This window comes from Meles meles, chromosome 8 (assembly GCF_922984935.1).
Source record: "Meles meles chromosome 8, mMelMel3.1 paternal haplotype, whole genome shotgun sequence".
NCBI classification, from domain to species: Eukaryota; Metazoa; Chordata; class Mammalia; order Carnivora; family Mustelidae; genus Meles; species Meles meles.
The window spans coordinates 48,733,383-48,749,425 of NC_060073.1; positions in this window are offsets into that span (position 1 = coordinate 48,733,383).

Sequence of the window (16,043 nt, forward strand, 5' to 3'; positions counted from 1 at the left end):
TTATCCCCCTGTGAAATGTGTTCTCAATCTAACCCAGATCAAATAAATTAATGAAGAAGAAAGTTCATTTTTTTACATTAAAAAAGCAAATACTTACACTGTTACATTATTCATTTAAGGTGTGAGTATAGAAGTCTAATACAAGGAAAATTATGGGTAAGATTTGCTATTTTACTTACAATTGCTTATTTAGTTACAGTTACGGAATGACTAAACTTCCAAGCATAAATGATTTTGTTAATCCCTATATGCACAATTTCAATGTTGCAAAATTCTTGTGGTTTTTCCTTATTGCCCGTGTTGCTTTAGTTCTGATGATATTTATTGAAATTTAGTGTTTGTTGAATCTAACAATAAAAATTAGACTTGCATGATATGGATTTTTAAATTTCATTTTTCTAATTGCTCATTTTTATTGCATTTTAACCAAAGTGTGAGTCCATGAGGTACTGGAGATTTTAAAACCCTGGTCCTTCAGCACAAATGGTTTGAGAAGCCTCCATGACACTACTCATGAGGGTCTTCATGAGAAAGCTCAATAGAGTGTGCCAGTGAGAGCCTGCGTTAGCAATCAAGGCTTCCGGAAGGCATTTACATTTAATTTCCGCATAAAGGAAAAGCAGCCAGGTTTAAAAGCGGCATCACACATATTGCCATTCTAATCTCAGACTGCAGTTAGTATTAATTCCTCAGAATGCATCCAAGGAGTGGAAGGCTAATACATTACATAAATCAATTTCAAAGTTGGAAATTTCAAAGTAGAAATTTCCAGAATGACCTCCCGTGCTTACTGCCTGCCTTCCTGGCTCCCTTTGGGTCTCTGCTGGCTGCTACCTTCCCCCTCCCAAGCACCCTTGTAGCACCACAACCCTCACCGCCCCCCCCTCACCCCCCCCCCCACACACACTGCCAGCACCCAAGTCTTCCGCACAGACCAGCACTGATGCCCTCCCTTGCCTTTGGTGACCTCTCCTCCCACTCCTGACTCCTCATCTTTTTATTTTTTTTTTTTAAGATTTTCTTTATTTATTTGACAGAGAGAGAGAGAGAGATCATAAGCAAGCAGAGAGGCAGGCAGAGAGAGAGGAAGGAAGCAGACTCCCTGCTGACAGAGAGCCCGATGTGGGGCTCGATCCCAGGACCCTGAGATCATGACCTGAGCCGAAGGCAGAGGCTTAACCCACTGAGCCACCCAGGCACCCCTTGACTCCTCATCTTTAATCTCCTTCACCCTCTGCCTCTTTTCTCTCTACCTTCTCGGAAGCTATTCTCTTCCCGCTCCTTTGCTTTCCATCCCCTTGTCGGGAGCTCTTTCAAACTCACAGGTCCCCGTGCCCACTCTTCACATTCATCTAAGTCTCATAGCAGCAGACACAAGGTTTCCAAAATTCTGATTTTCATTTCACAGCTCAAATTTTGATAATGATTTTTTAAGTTAGTTGGTTTTCTTTTTTTTTTTTTTTTTTTTTTTTTTTTTTTTTTTTAAAGATTTTATTTATTTATCTGACAGACACAGATCACAAGTAGGCAGAGAGGCAGGCAGAGAGAGAGAGGGAAGCAGGCTCCCTGCTGAGCAGAGAGCCCGACGCGGGACTCGATCCCAGGACCCCGAGATCACGACCTGAGCCGAAGGCAGCGGCCCAACCCACTGAGCCACCCAGGCGCCCCAGTTAGTTGGTTTTCTTGAAGTGAGAGACTCACCATAGTCATGAATTTTTAAGAAATTGCCGAATACCTCGCTCTGAATGACAATAGTTTACCAAGACTTCCAGTGGCTCTTCATGGAATAAGCAGCTCATAGAGATCTTTTGTCAAGTCGTGCCAGTGTACATGTCCTTTTCCCGGGCATGCAGCGTCCTTATGCGCCTTCTTCAGCAGGGTCGTGGCTGAAAATAATCTGCTTTGTCTTTACATTTAGCTTCAAATATTCCTAGTCTTTAGGCCTTAAACTGTGGTGACTTTATTTTCTGAATCTCAAATCAGAATCCATGGTTTGAAAAAGGATTTTTGTTTATTTTAAAGATTTTATTTTTTTTATTTGTCAGAGAGAGAGAGCGAGAGAGAGAGAGAGAGCTGAAGCAGGGGGAGTGACCGGCTGAGGGAGAGAAGCTGGATCCCTGCTGAGCAAGAAGCCTGAAGTGGGGCTCGATCCCAGGACCCTGGAATCAGGACCTGGGGCAAAGGCAGAGGCTCCATAGACTGAGCGACGCAGGTGCCCCTTGAAAAAGGATTTTTATGCCAATTTGAGGTACAAGAGGCAGGCCAAATGGTAGGTGTTTCTATGGCTTTCATAGTGTGACTGACCACACAACATTTGAAATTGGAACTCTTAAAAATCCCCGACAGAAGCTAACAATGACGCTGGCCAGAGCCGAGTGCCTCCAGGAAGGTAATGGCAAGTGATGGGACCACGTTGGTGTCCCACTTGAAAATGGGGATGCAACTCCTTGAATGTCAGATCCAGCATCATCTAATTTAAGCTGACATCCCATAATGGGGCTGCTTAGAACTGCCTCATCAACTTTGTCAACAGGCACAGAAATACCAAGTCATAGAACAGTCTGGTAAAGATCACACCTGCTCTACTCCCTTTGCATACACAGGTGATGAACATTGGTACTAGAAATACTGGGTAGACTAACTATGTGTTTGGGAGGTGGATCTGATATGATCATGTGATCACAGGTACCACCTGTTGGGGAGACAAGACTCATAATTAATCCATGATTGGTGGACAGGTGAAAAAATGGGGGCATTGTCGAGGGGGGGAACTGATTACAGTCCTTATGCCTCGCCCAGCTGGATGTATGAAAACACAGGCACGCCCCAACATATGGTTACTAGCTTGAGGGAAGGGAGAGGATTATAAGATACAAACGATAAATGGACTCCACAGCTTCCCTGTGTGGTCAGTATGGGAGGAGCTTAATTTTTAAGTTTTCTTAAAAAATGTTCATGGTGAAAGGGGTCTTTTATCTTTAGTCCTAATTTTGTCTTTGGGACGTTTGAAGATCTGGCCAAATATGCCACTGCTTTATTCCCTCAAACAGGAATCATAAATATTTCTACCCATTTGCTTTTTTTCTTCAAGAAAAAGATTAAAGATTTTATTTTTAAGTAATCGCTACACCTAATGCAGGCTTTGAACTTACAAGATCAAGAGTCATTTGTCCTACCGACTGAGCCAGTAGAGCTCTCCTGCCTTTTTTCAATATATGTATATTAATTGATGTTTGATGACAGCTTGGAGATAATATATATATTATTATGATTATATATGAAATAGATAACTGTATATTATATATATAATTTATAATGATATATAAATACATTTATATAAATATTTATATATTTATATTTATATAAATAGTGTATTTATATAAATATATATACCAATATATTTGGTATATTCTAATGTCAAGTGACATTTAGTGAGCTACTACATGTTACCCATTTTAAGTGCACTGCTTGTGTTAACTCATTGAAGCCTTGCAAAATCCTACAAAATAGAAACTATTACAGAGGAAAAAACTGAAGCAGGGGGTGATGAAGGGACCCGTCCAAGGGCATACCACTAAAATAAGGCATTGCTGAGCCTACCTAACTGTCTGATTCCAAAGCCTGTGTTCATCCCCATTTTGCTTTACTGTAGGTAACATGGGAAGAATGTAAGACAAGATAAGACCCATGTCTACAGCCAGCTCCATGGTAGAACTAATGTGTGACTTTGGACAAGGCATATAATCCTTTGGTGGTAAGTTTTCTCATTTCTAAAACAGGAATAATAATATCTGCCCTACTAAACTCTTGTGGTTGGTGAGGATAAAAAGATGATGGCCTCCTTGAGAGAAAGAACTGTAGGATTTATAACTGTAATTTGAGCTCAACCACAGTACTTAATAGAGAATATTTTAATGATGACACACAAACATCAATGAATGAATGAGCGAGCCAGTGATTATATGAAATGATGGATGTGAAGACACCTTGAAAAACTGTAGACCATATTATATGGGCTTGTTCTTAACTTGCCTATGAAGTCCTGCATGAAAATTTTTTCATGAAGTAATTAGTTAAACTTTTTGTTTTGAGGTCATTGTAGATTCATATGCAATTGTAAGAAACAAAACAGAAACCATCCCATGGTTTTCCTCAATGGTAACATCTTGCAAAAATTATAGTATGATGACACAACCAGAATATTAACATTGATACAGTCAAGATACGGAACATTCCATCCCTACAATGATCCTTTATGATGCCCTTCTAAGCCACATCTACTTCTCTTCTGTTCCCACACCTCTTTGGCAACTATGAATCTGTTCTCTATTTCTGTCATTTTGTCATGTCAATAATTTTATATAAATGGAATCCTACAATATGTAGCCTTTTGAGATTTTTCAGGCATAATTCTCTGGACTGTATCTTGTGACTTTAATATAAATGTCCTAATGGCTAATAATGTTGAATATCTTTTCATGTATTTACACTCTATTTATCTCATCCTCAGGTAAATGTCCCTTCATGTCTTTTGTGAATTTTCCAGGAGGATTTTTTTTAACCGTTGAGTTTTGGGCATTCTTTATATATTTTAGACTAGCCCCTTATCAGATATGTGGTTTGTAACTATTTCTTCCCAGTCTGTAACTTGTATTTTCATCCTCTTCAGAGGGGCTTTTCTAGCATAGAAGTTCTTAATTTAAACGAAATCGGCTTTTTTAAGATAAGAAATTTGTGTTGTTTTAAGCCACTCAATTTGTAGTGGTTTGTCACAGAGGTGAAAGAAAATGAATATAACATTTTCCCATCTTTTTACTTTCAATCTGTTTTATCATTCTTTGAAGTGAGTTATTTTTAGGAAGCATATAGTTGAGTGATGTTTTTAAATCTACTCTGCTAATCTTTATCTTTTAATTGTTGTATTTAGACTATTTATCTTTAATGTTATTATTAAAAATTTAGGGCTTAAGTCTGCCTTTTTATTTTTTATTTTCTGCTTGTTCTGTTTTTCTATTTTTTGTTTTCTTTCCCTTTCTTCCTATGGATTACTTTGATATTTCTTTAAATTCCATTTTATCTGTACTATTTTGGTCTGCACCTGCTTGATAGCTTAAAAAATAAAAAGATTTTATTCATTTATGTGACAGAGAGAAATCAAGAGAGCACAAAGAGGGGGAGGTGCAAAGGGAGAGAAAGAAGCAGACTCCCTTCCAAGGAGGGAGCCCGATGTGGGGCTTGATTCTAGGACCCTGAGATCATGACCTAAGTCAAAGACAGATGCTTAACTGACTGAGCTACCTAGGCGCCCCTGTCTGATAGCTTTTTTAGTGGTTGCTCTAAGTATAACATTACACATATAACCTATGGGAGTCTATTGTGTCATTATTTTACCAGCTTGAGTGAAATGTAGAAACCCTACTTCCTTTTACCTTCCTTTACCTCCCCCTGTTTATAATATCATTGCTTTAAATATTTCCTCTAGTATATTTAGGACTATATCAGACAGTGTTATGATTTTGCTTCAACCATCAAAGATAATCTGGCAAACTAAAGAGGAAATGTCAAATTTATTGTATATACTTATATTTTGCTTACATATTTATCCAAAATACAGAGAAAAATCATATTCTTTCTTCCTTTTTGATGTTTGAATATTCCTTCTATTATTGTTTCCTTTCTGTTTAGAGAATTTCCTCTAGCCATTCTTTGGGATAAGTGTGCTGGTGACACATTTATTAGTTTTCCTTCAGCTGAGAATGTGTTGATTTTCCCTTCATTTCTAAAGGATATTTTTGCTGGGTATAGGATTCTGGGTTGACAGTTCTTTTCTGCCAGCACTGGAAAAATACTGTGCTCTTTTATTTTAGCCTTCATAGTTTCTGATGAGAAAGTCAGTGTTATTTGAATTCTTTTTCTTTTATAGATAAGATTTTGTTTTTCTCTCCCTGTTTTCAGAAGTTTTTCTTTGTCTGTAACTTTCACAGTTTGACTATTATGTGTTTTGCTTTGAGTTTTTTTCCCCCCAAAAAATGGGGTTTGCTAAGTTTCTTGCATCTATGGGTTTATGACTTTTGCTAAATTTTTGACGTTTTCAGCCGTTATTTCTTGGAGTAACTTTCATTCCTATCCTCCTTCATCTCTTCTTATCCAATAACAAAACTGTTCCATTTTTTTATAATGCCACAGATCCCTATGGGTATGCTAGAAAGGACATTCAGTAATTGGTTTTGTCATTTCAAAATCTTTCACAGATTTTCCTGACAGTTTATCTTAACAAATCTTTTTTTCTAGTACCCTCCTATGGCAGCCCCTCTGCTAGGTACAGAGCTGCAAAAATGCACAAGGCACACTCTTTGCATGTAGAAAGCCTATAGTCTCCTGGGAGAGTCAGACACAGGAACAAAATATCCTTATTACTTATCTGCTAAAAATGGTATTCATTTAAACCAGGGATGGGCAAAGTTTTTCTGTAAAGAGACAAATAGTAAGTATTTTAGGCTTTGTAAGTCAAGTGGTCTCTGTGATGACTATTAATTTCTGGCGTTGTCATGTGAAAGCAACCATAGATAATAGATAAGGGAGTGTGTGTGTGTGTATGTGTGTGTGTGTGCTCTGATAAAGCTTTATTGGAAAAAGAAAAGACAGTTGGCCTTTTTAGTCTACTGACTGAAGCTTGCTGATCCCTGATCTAGTCTTTATTTTATTCCCTTTGTCTTTCTATGCAGAAGACGGTGGTTATAAAAATTCAATGAGTTAATATTTGTAAAGTGCTCAGAACAAGGTCCCACAGATATCACACTGAGGTTTGTATGATGTTGGTGTTTAGCTCTTGTTTCCCATCTAGCCCTCTACTCCAGTCACATGGGCACACCTGAGGGTTAGGTGTAGGTCACGATGAATATATGCTCAAAGACTGAAAGGGGAACCATTATCAATGTATGTGCTCATTATTTAGCTGGTCACTTCAACAATAACCTAAATAAAGAGCTTACCAAGTTCATTGCCACCTAGAGTGTCCGTGATTCTGTGAGCATCCCTCTGCTTTCATCTTTCCTAGAGAGGAGTGAGGTTGGGGAAAGAGAATTTGTCCTGGAGTAAGAATTTGTCCTTCACCCATTTAGCTTCACCTCATTGACCTATATATCCTTGTGATTAAATTGAGAATGATGGTGCAACCTTCACGGGATGATTGCAGGAATTAAATAAGACGATGTGTACGACTAGTACTTTGCAAACCACAAAGTACTTTGCAACTGCTGGTAATTATTGGCATTATTAGGCTATATGGACTCTCATTCATTCATGAGTTCTTTTCCCACAAAGTTTCCAGCCTCTGCGGTGGGAAGGGTGGCACTTACAGAGGCACTAAAGATCTGATACCCAAGGAGGAAATGGAATTGTTACTTAGCAAGCCTTTGTTGCATTAAATGGTACCTCTGTGGCTTTCTGAACTTTTCATGCTTCAGTGTAGTCTTGTCCAGGTGTGTTACAGAATTGCCTGTTAAGTGATAGCAATTGAAAGAAGGCTGAGTTTGCAATGCGAGTAAAGGACAGCTGCTTCAGCAGTGTGGCTGATTCTTATAGGCTGGGACCTAAAACAGGAATCCTACTCAGTTCAGTGCAACTCAATTCAACTCAACTCAGCTCAACGCAACCCAACCCAACCAACCCAATCCAGTCCAATCCAGTCCGGTCTAATCCAATCCAGTCCAACTTGATTTAATAAACTGAGCTTTGCTATTTGCCAGACTTTGTGCCAGGAGCAAAAGGAAAAAAAATGGATATGACATTGGTGCTGCCCTCTTGGAAATAATGAACTCCACGTTACAGTGTGAGAGGAGTAGGCTAGAGGAAACCTTCGAGTGGGAAAGAAGACAAGGTTTCTTCTTCAGGGCATTTGTTGTCATCTCAGGAGCAGGACAGCAGGAGAGGTTTCCAAGTGTGATGAGAAAGAAGGCTGTCTTGCTGTTTTTCAGAGCCACATTCCTAGTGGTGGGTCACTACCAGCAGGGACTCTGACATTAGCAGGTATCTCGAGAGGGTTCTCCCCACCCCCTTCCAATATGTCTCCACCTTTCTAATGACTATTTTTGTTTCTTCAAATTGAGATGCTGGCCTGATTTTAAAAACACTTATTTTTAACAGCTTCATAAATGAGAGCTTTATGAGTTGAGTTTTGCTGACCATTTCCTTGTTTGAAAAGTAGAAGCAAGAAGGTTTACTGGTCCAAGATTTACTTCTGCCAAGAAAAGTTGTTAAAATGCTTTAAAATGGGGGGAGAAAGATTACTGGTTGTCCTGCCTACTGCATCCTTTGGGCAGACCTACTTTTTGCTGTATTTAAGCCCATTTACAAATCTTTAGGTCATAGAAAAGTAAAGGCAAATGATTCTTATCTCTAAAATGCAAGTGAATTGTACGGATGGAGTAGTAATATTCCTGATTGCCTGCCTATGTGTGATTCTTTGAATTCTCCATTCTCTTTGAATGGTCCATTTGCCATATCTTACCCTTATTAATTAGTGAATTAAATGAAACCTTAAAATGCGTTCATCTTATGTTTGTAGGAGATATGCTTTTATCTTTCAATATTTATTTATTTATTCTAGACTTTTTATTTATTAAGAGAGAGCATAAGCTGTGGGAGAGAAAGAGGGAGAAGCAGACTACCCGCTGAGAAGGGACCTCAATGTGGGGTTCGATCCCAGGACCCTGAGATCATGACCAGAGCCTAAGACAGACGTTTAACCATCTGGCACCGGGGCGCCCCTAAGAAATTACCTTTTAGCATATTTTACCTGGGAAAGAACTGGCTGGTGATTTGGAGGGATAGGAGCAGAAGGAAATGGAATGTGTTAAGCGCCTATTAGATACCAAACCTTTAGGTGCATTATTTTGTTAAATCCTCACAAGTCTTACATCTTTGTGTACTACTTTTTTAAAAACCAAGCTTTCATATTTGTCATGTTAGCCATGCTTATGTTGGTGTGATGATAGGCCGTGTAATGGGGTAAATTTTCTTCCCCCAAAATTCATATGTTGACATTCTAACCACCTATATCTCAGGGTGGGACTTTGTTTGGAGACAGAGTCTTACAGACGGAATCCAATCAAAATAAGGTCATTAGGGTGGGCCCTAATCCAGTAGGACTGGTGTCCTTATAAGAAGCGGCTATTTGGAGACAGACACACAGAGAGAAGCCCACGTGAAGATGAGGCAGAGACCGGGGTGATGTATTTACAGGCCAACGAACCCTATACATTGGCAGCAAACACCAAGAGCCAGGAAAGAGGCCGGGGACAGAGTCTCCCTCCTAGCCCTCAGAGGGAACCCACCTGCCAACACCTTGATCTTGGACTTTCAGACTTCAGAACTGAGACAATAAATGCCTGTTGTTTTAGGTCATCCAGTTTGTGGTTCTTTGTTACACAGTAAAACCACAGCAAATCAATATAGGCCATTTACAAATTCTATTTTTCTATTTTTAAGAATCATTTATATTTAATTATAGGTGCGAGGGACCATCCCGGGCAGTGAGGCCCGGTCCCCACTGTCAGCTCCCAAGTGCGAGGTGAGATCTCAGGCATCACCAGCCTAAGCGTCAGGCAGACACTCGACCTCAGCCATGGGGATTCACAGGCAGGGGATTGGCACATGTGCCCCTTAGATGAGGGGTTGAAGAGTGAGGACGTGCCACCGTCTTCTCATCAGATTCGGGTGACGGGAACAAAGCTCCATCTCCTGGTTATCACCAGCCATCAGGACACTCATTATCTTCTGCCTTTTTTTTTTTTAATATTTTATTTACTTATTTGACAGACAGAGATCTCAAGTAGGCAGAGAGAGGAGGAAGCAAGTTCCCTGCTGAGCTGAGAGCCCGATGTGGGGCTCAATCCCAGGACCCTGGGATCATGGCCTGAGGCTAAGGCAGAGGCTTTAACCCATTGAGCCACCCAGGCGCCCCTATCTTCTGCCTTTCTTAAGTTCACTGGCATTTGCTTGATCAAAATGAAATAGCGTTACTCTTTCCTCCTGGAACACCCCCAAAAGGAAGACCACCTTCAGGGTGAGTTGTTGTTTTATTCTAACTGTTCCAGGGAAGCACTGGAGGTTCAAGCAGCAGAGTGCCCTGAGCTGGGTGACGTTTCTCAGGGGCCAGTCGGGTGTGTGGGGGCTGTGGGAGGAAAGAGAGGAAGGGGGATCAAGTAGAAAAGGATGCTGGCCTAGATCCCGAGGCAGCAGTGGAAATGGTAAGAAGTATCAGGGTTGGGATATTTAAAGGGAAGATGGGATGATTGCTAGAGAATTGGAAGTGGCAGTAGAGGGAAAGGAAAATCAAGGATGGCTATGTGTTGGTTGTTTTTTTTCCCCCTGATAAACTGGATGGATAGACAATTAACCAGGAAGGGGGGGGGGGGCGGGGAGCTTTGAAGAGGGCTTCCTTTTTATGCTTCCCATAAAGATCAATGCTGGGAAGCCACTGATTCTTGCCCTGGTCTTTGGGAAAGCAAATTTCAAGCCATTCATAGGAGACTAAGCCTCTTTCTTCCTTCAGATAAACAATGTAATTATATGCTAATTGGGACCAAGTACTACGTAAGCTGCCAAGGGAGCTGCCAATCTCCTAGATGGGAATGGATGGAGGGTGGGATGGGGGCCTAGAGATGTAGGTTCTGAGGAGAAGGGAGAGCCCTTCAGTCCACCTGTCTGGAAGAAGTGTTGCACGTCCAGAAGGACGGGCAGGTTTATAGGAAGCTTTTTAGCCAGTGAAAGCCTCTGGAACAAAGATGGCTACCTTCGGTCAGAGAGCTCCAGGCTTAGAACCAGGGGCTGGGACTGCGTCCTGGGTCCCTTCGCTCTCAGGAGTCAACTAGATCTCTTGCTGACACCCAATTCCACTCTGCATTTGGGACTACAAGCTTCATCCCTCCATCCCCAGGGCCTAACAAATACTTCACGTAAGGAGGCATTCAATAAATTTTGTCAAAGAAATGAGACATAGATGCTTTGGAAGTAATTATTTCTTTTTCTCATCAGGGCTGAAGAGTTGGCGAATCAATGGATACTGTAGAGATGGTGTACCTTGATTTCAACAATGCATTTGTTGATATTTTGAGATTATTATGGAAGGATCTGGAAATAAATATGGGTTGGATGATAAGATAGTCTACTGAGAAGAGTTAATTTCTGCTGACTGACTATACAAAAGGGAGACATATCTGAATTACTGTCACACATAGGAGGTTATCAAGTGATCTCCATATACCTCTGAGTTAACCCCTGTCCTGCCCAACATTTTTAGAAATGACTTGGATAGGGAGGTCAAAAATTAAACCTCAATAAATTTGCAGCTATTTTAAAATTGAGAACCCAAGTAAATGCCATGGAGATAAGAGTCAAGATTCAAAAAGTATCTCAATGGATTTTGATTCTGTATGACGACTACTAAGGTTATATATGATACGAGTAAAACTCTTTGTAATGTAGCAAGCACATGAATTCAGCAAGAAGGGAAGGAAGAACTCATGGATCTTCAGCAGTTCACACAGAACGGTTCCTTCTGGAAGATCTGGCGGTACCATGCTTCAGGGAATGAGAGTGTGGATGTTCAGGTGACCCATTCTTGACAGAAGCCTCTCAAGACTCAAGCCCATGAAGGTTCTCTTGTTCTGGCAACATTCATGATGCCCACAGCCGGTGTTTTGTCTACCACAGGGCCTGGGAAGCCATGGTTGACCCAAAAACCCAGATGTAATTCCTTGGCACGGCCTGCAGTCGGGAGTCCTGGTTTCTGGACACACCTTCTCCGAGCTGCTCACATCCTGCCTTGAATGACTCTGAGAGGCAGACTGCCCTCTGCAGAGGTCACTGGAGCTCTTCCCTTTCCATCAGACCCTTCCATGCACGAATCCAAACTCAGCTCCCTCCAGGTGCAGAGGAAAAGTTATCTCAAGGGACAGCCCTGTGAAGTTTCCATGTTAATCACCTTGAGTTTATAAAAGCAAACAGGCCTGGCCTCTGGGAGGAGGAAAACTGGAAGACCTGCTGCTCCTCTCTGAGGTGAGCCACTGTGAGGTGTCACAACAGACCCAAACCCCTTCTGGGAAAGGGCGCACTGTTTACCTTTGCAGCCCGGCACCCTGCTGTGGCGGTGAGGGCTCAGCGAGGGCTCCACGCCCTTCCCTGCCACCTCCCTCCACCCGAGCATCAGGTTTCAGCCTGCAGAGCCAGAGTGGGTGGCTGGACAGGAAGAAACACTACCTTTCATGGGGTCAGCGCAGGCTTCTGGCCAGCAGGGTAGCCCTGGACGGCCTTTGAGGCCTGCTTCTGTCATCTCCGTGGCTGAGCCAGATGGCAGGGCCCGGGGAAGGCCCTGCCCTCTGGTGTATGGATGCTCTGGTCAGTCAAGGCCAAAGAGACTCTCCCCCCCACCCCCACCCCCCCCACCGGAGTTTCTGGTGAAAGGCACTTTTCAGGCCTGGGGCATTCGCATTCTGAGTGCGGCTCCAGTCTGACAGGAAGGGCCTCCTCCCTCTGCAGTTGGAGCAAATGTCACTGGGAACCAAACCCATGGGAGGCTGGGCTGGGATGAGGGTCTAGAAGAGAAGAAAGTCACGGTTGTGTATATTCTCCACCACTGCCCCTGACAAGTGGCGGACTCATCCATAGGATACTTTGCTGGAATTCCCTCGTCTCACTCACAAAGATTTGCATGACCCTGAACAAAAGGAAAAAAGTAAGGAAGCAAAACAAACAAACAAAAAAAGGAAAATAAGAGAAAACAGTACTTTGGTCCATTTTCCTCTTTGGGAAGTTAGCCCTAGTTACACACACTAGAAAGCTCTGTCTTCCCTGTGCCCAAATAATGGGCAGAAAGTGAACCAGACAACCCTCTCTCTCTCTCTCTGTGCGTGTGTGTGTGAATGAATTCCAGCAGGCCAATAGCCAATTCTGTTTTGTTGTTTTGGTAAAAAGCAAAGAAAATGCCTAATGTATGAACCTGAATTAATTACGAATGCCTATGTGTTCTTGAATATAGATCTCAGAACCAGACAGGCTTGGAGATTCCACTCAGGAGACCTGGCAGCTCCATGACGTTGGCTAAGTCCCACAGTCTCTCAGAGGATCAGGTGGGAATTCCTCACCTGAAAATTGGACTAACAAGCCAGGTTCCTAGCCAATGATGAAGATCGGATGAAATAGTGTGTGTAAAATATCCTAGCTCAGTGACCCAGGGAGGTGAACCTGGAGAGAGATGCTGGGACTGGAAGCTGTAGGAAGTTATCTTACCTTTATCCTGAAAACAACGGGAAATCAAAGGAGGGTTTTTTTTTTTTTCTTTTTTTTTTGCAGAGAGGCAGGCAGAGAGAGAGAGGAAGGGAAGCAGTCTCCCCACTGAGTGGAGAGCCCGATGCGGGGCTTGATCCCAGGACTCTGAGATCATGACCTGAGCCGAAGGCAGAGGCTTTAACCCACTGAGCCACCCAGGCGCCCCCAAAGGAGATTTTAAACAAGGTGAAGACTCAGGGCTATGGCATGAAGACGGCAGTGTCAGCTGTGGTCAAGGTCAAGGTCAGAGGCAAGGAGAGGAGGTGGATGTTGTTGTAGTCCAAAGGACTCCAGACAGCCTCTGGGCTTTGACCCTCCGTGATTTCCTGGCTTTTAGAACGGAATTTGTCTCAAATTCTGTGAAAGTGTTTTGGTCTTCAGTTTCCTAAAATTTGGCCCACCGTGGTTAGGTTTACTCTTCAGATCAAATTCCAGCTTTGGTTTTATTTGGTTAAATCAGTATTTTTTGAGTTCCTCTCATGAGCTAAGAACTGTGCAGCCTGAGTATAGAGTTTAATAGAGTATGGAGACGGCAAGGTGGCTGGTAGGACCTGAGATAGAAGGGTTCTAGGGTCTCGTGGTCCAGGGTGCTAGGAATACTGAGCATGTCTGCTGTAGGCAAGGGCAGTGTTGGCTGCACATTGGTGCCATTTTTGCCATCTTTGGTCCAGTGGCTCCCAGCCCCTATATCCAACCCCCCGTGGATCCTGTCCCTGCTCCAACTCTAGAACCTTCGGACAGCTCCCACTAGTCTGGGCACAGACACTGACACCTGCAGCTGTTTCCTGCCTAGAAACTATGGGAAAAGAAGCTTTCTTTTACCCCTGGGGCTGCTCTGCTCAGGTATTAAGTCCGCTGACAGGGGCCTCCCTGCAGAGAGAGCATGTCTGATAATGAACATGAAGGAAGGCAGAGTTGACCAGGAGTCCTAGTTTGCAGCCCTCCATCTCGCAGTGCTGGAAGCTCTTGTCTGGGTGGGGAGGCCGGGATGTGTGCTCACAAACGGGGTGAATGACTACAGCCTGGAGGGAACTGAAGCTCAACCCAGTCACCACACACACAGAGTATAGCAATGGTCCGAGCAAGCTAGCTGACCTAAGAACTTACAACTAACAAGGATTTATGGAGCCGGTGACTATTGGCAGATTTTCAGAAAGCGTGGGGAAAGGGAACCCAAAGGTTTAACTTGGTATCATGCTAGATGGGTGCTTGACTTAGTGCTTTTGGGGATCTGAAAGAGAAGGGTGATATAAAACTCTGGTCTGGGGCTGCTAAAAGTGGGTGTGCCTTCCCATGCTCTTTCTTTCCCATGCACAGGGCTGGAAGCGAAGGGCTTCGAGAAGGCAAAGTTAGAAGACCGAAGCCTTTTGGTTTCCTGAGTCATCCTTTGGAGAGGAGCTCCTTGGGAGTCATCCAACCCACATCAAATTGTGAGGAGAAACATATTTTGTATGCCATATCCCTGAATGTTTGAGGCTTATTTTCTCTGTTAGCTTATCCTATATCGATCAGTACATTTACAAAGAACATGGAGAAATTGCTAAACTTCCATTGCTCTAGGGTTTAGAAAAGATTATCTATATACTGCCCATTAGAAAAATCTCTACCACTTATTCACTCATGCACTATTTATTTTACTGATGATAATGCAAGGTTAAGCCAGGCCAAGAGTTTGGTGAGACGAACACTTTCACACACTGCTTACATTGTAAATTTCTGGAAGGTTCTGGAAAGCAAGTTGGTAATATTTATCGGTTGATTTAAAATATTCATACCCTTTGAGCAGGTAATTCTACTGGTAGGAATCTAGCTAAAGGAAACTATGAAAGATGTATGAGAAATGTGTGTAAATAACAATGTGCAAAGCCATTTATGGTCATCATGGAGACAATGGAAATTTTCAATCATATCAGAACGGAGGGAAATCATGGTACTTACATATAATGGGATTTTATGTCAATTACATCTGTGCTTATGAAGCCATCTTAATAGTGTGGGGGAAATGTTCATGTTATAATGTTAGTGAAATATCAGGGAAGCTCTACTATTCTGTGTATATATATTTATAGGAAAAGCATAGAAGAAAATGCACCCAGCTTAACAGTTATAGTGGTTTCTGTCTTACCTATAGGATTATATGGAGTTTCTGTTTTGTTCTGTATACTTTCCTATACTTCCCAGTTTTAGAGAATGTTGATATATTATTTTTTTTATAATGGAGGAAAAAGTCACCAAAAACTTCATTCTAAATTGTTACACCAAAGTGTTCTCCAATGGGAGAGGGTGCCATTGGGCTTCTCAAAGGTGAGGTTGCACTTCCCGAGATAAATTCAGGACTTGGTCTTTACCCAGGTCTCTAAGTGGAGCCCTTACCCAATGGCCACTAAATGGTTCATCAGGAAAGCCTCAGGGTCACTACTTAGTGTTTAAGCATGCACTAAAGGCAGGAATCGGGGTAAATGATTTCTGCAAGTTGGGGAGAATTTTGCCAGTGAGGCTCACCCCCGCCTAACCTCTGACCTGTGCTATGGCAAGAGAGACAGAGGGAGAGAAAGGAGTGCTCAGGGAAAAAATGGTGGGTGAGTGTGGTAAAAAACAGCAGCAAGAGGGAAAAAGTGCAGAAAGAAAGAGCAAGAAGGCAGCAGAGTTTGGAGGAGAAAATTATACTTAACTTTTGACATTGCAGAGAGATGCCAGTAGGGAACCTGGGACAG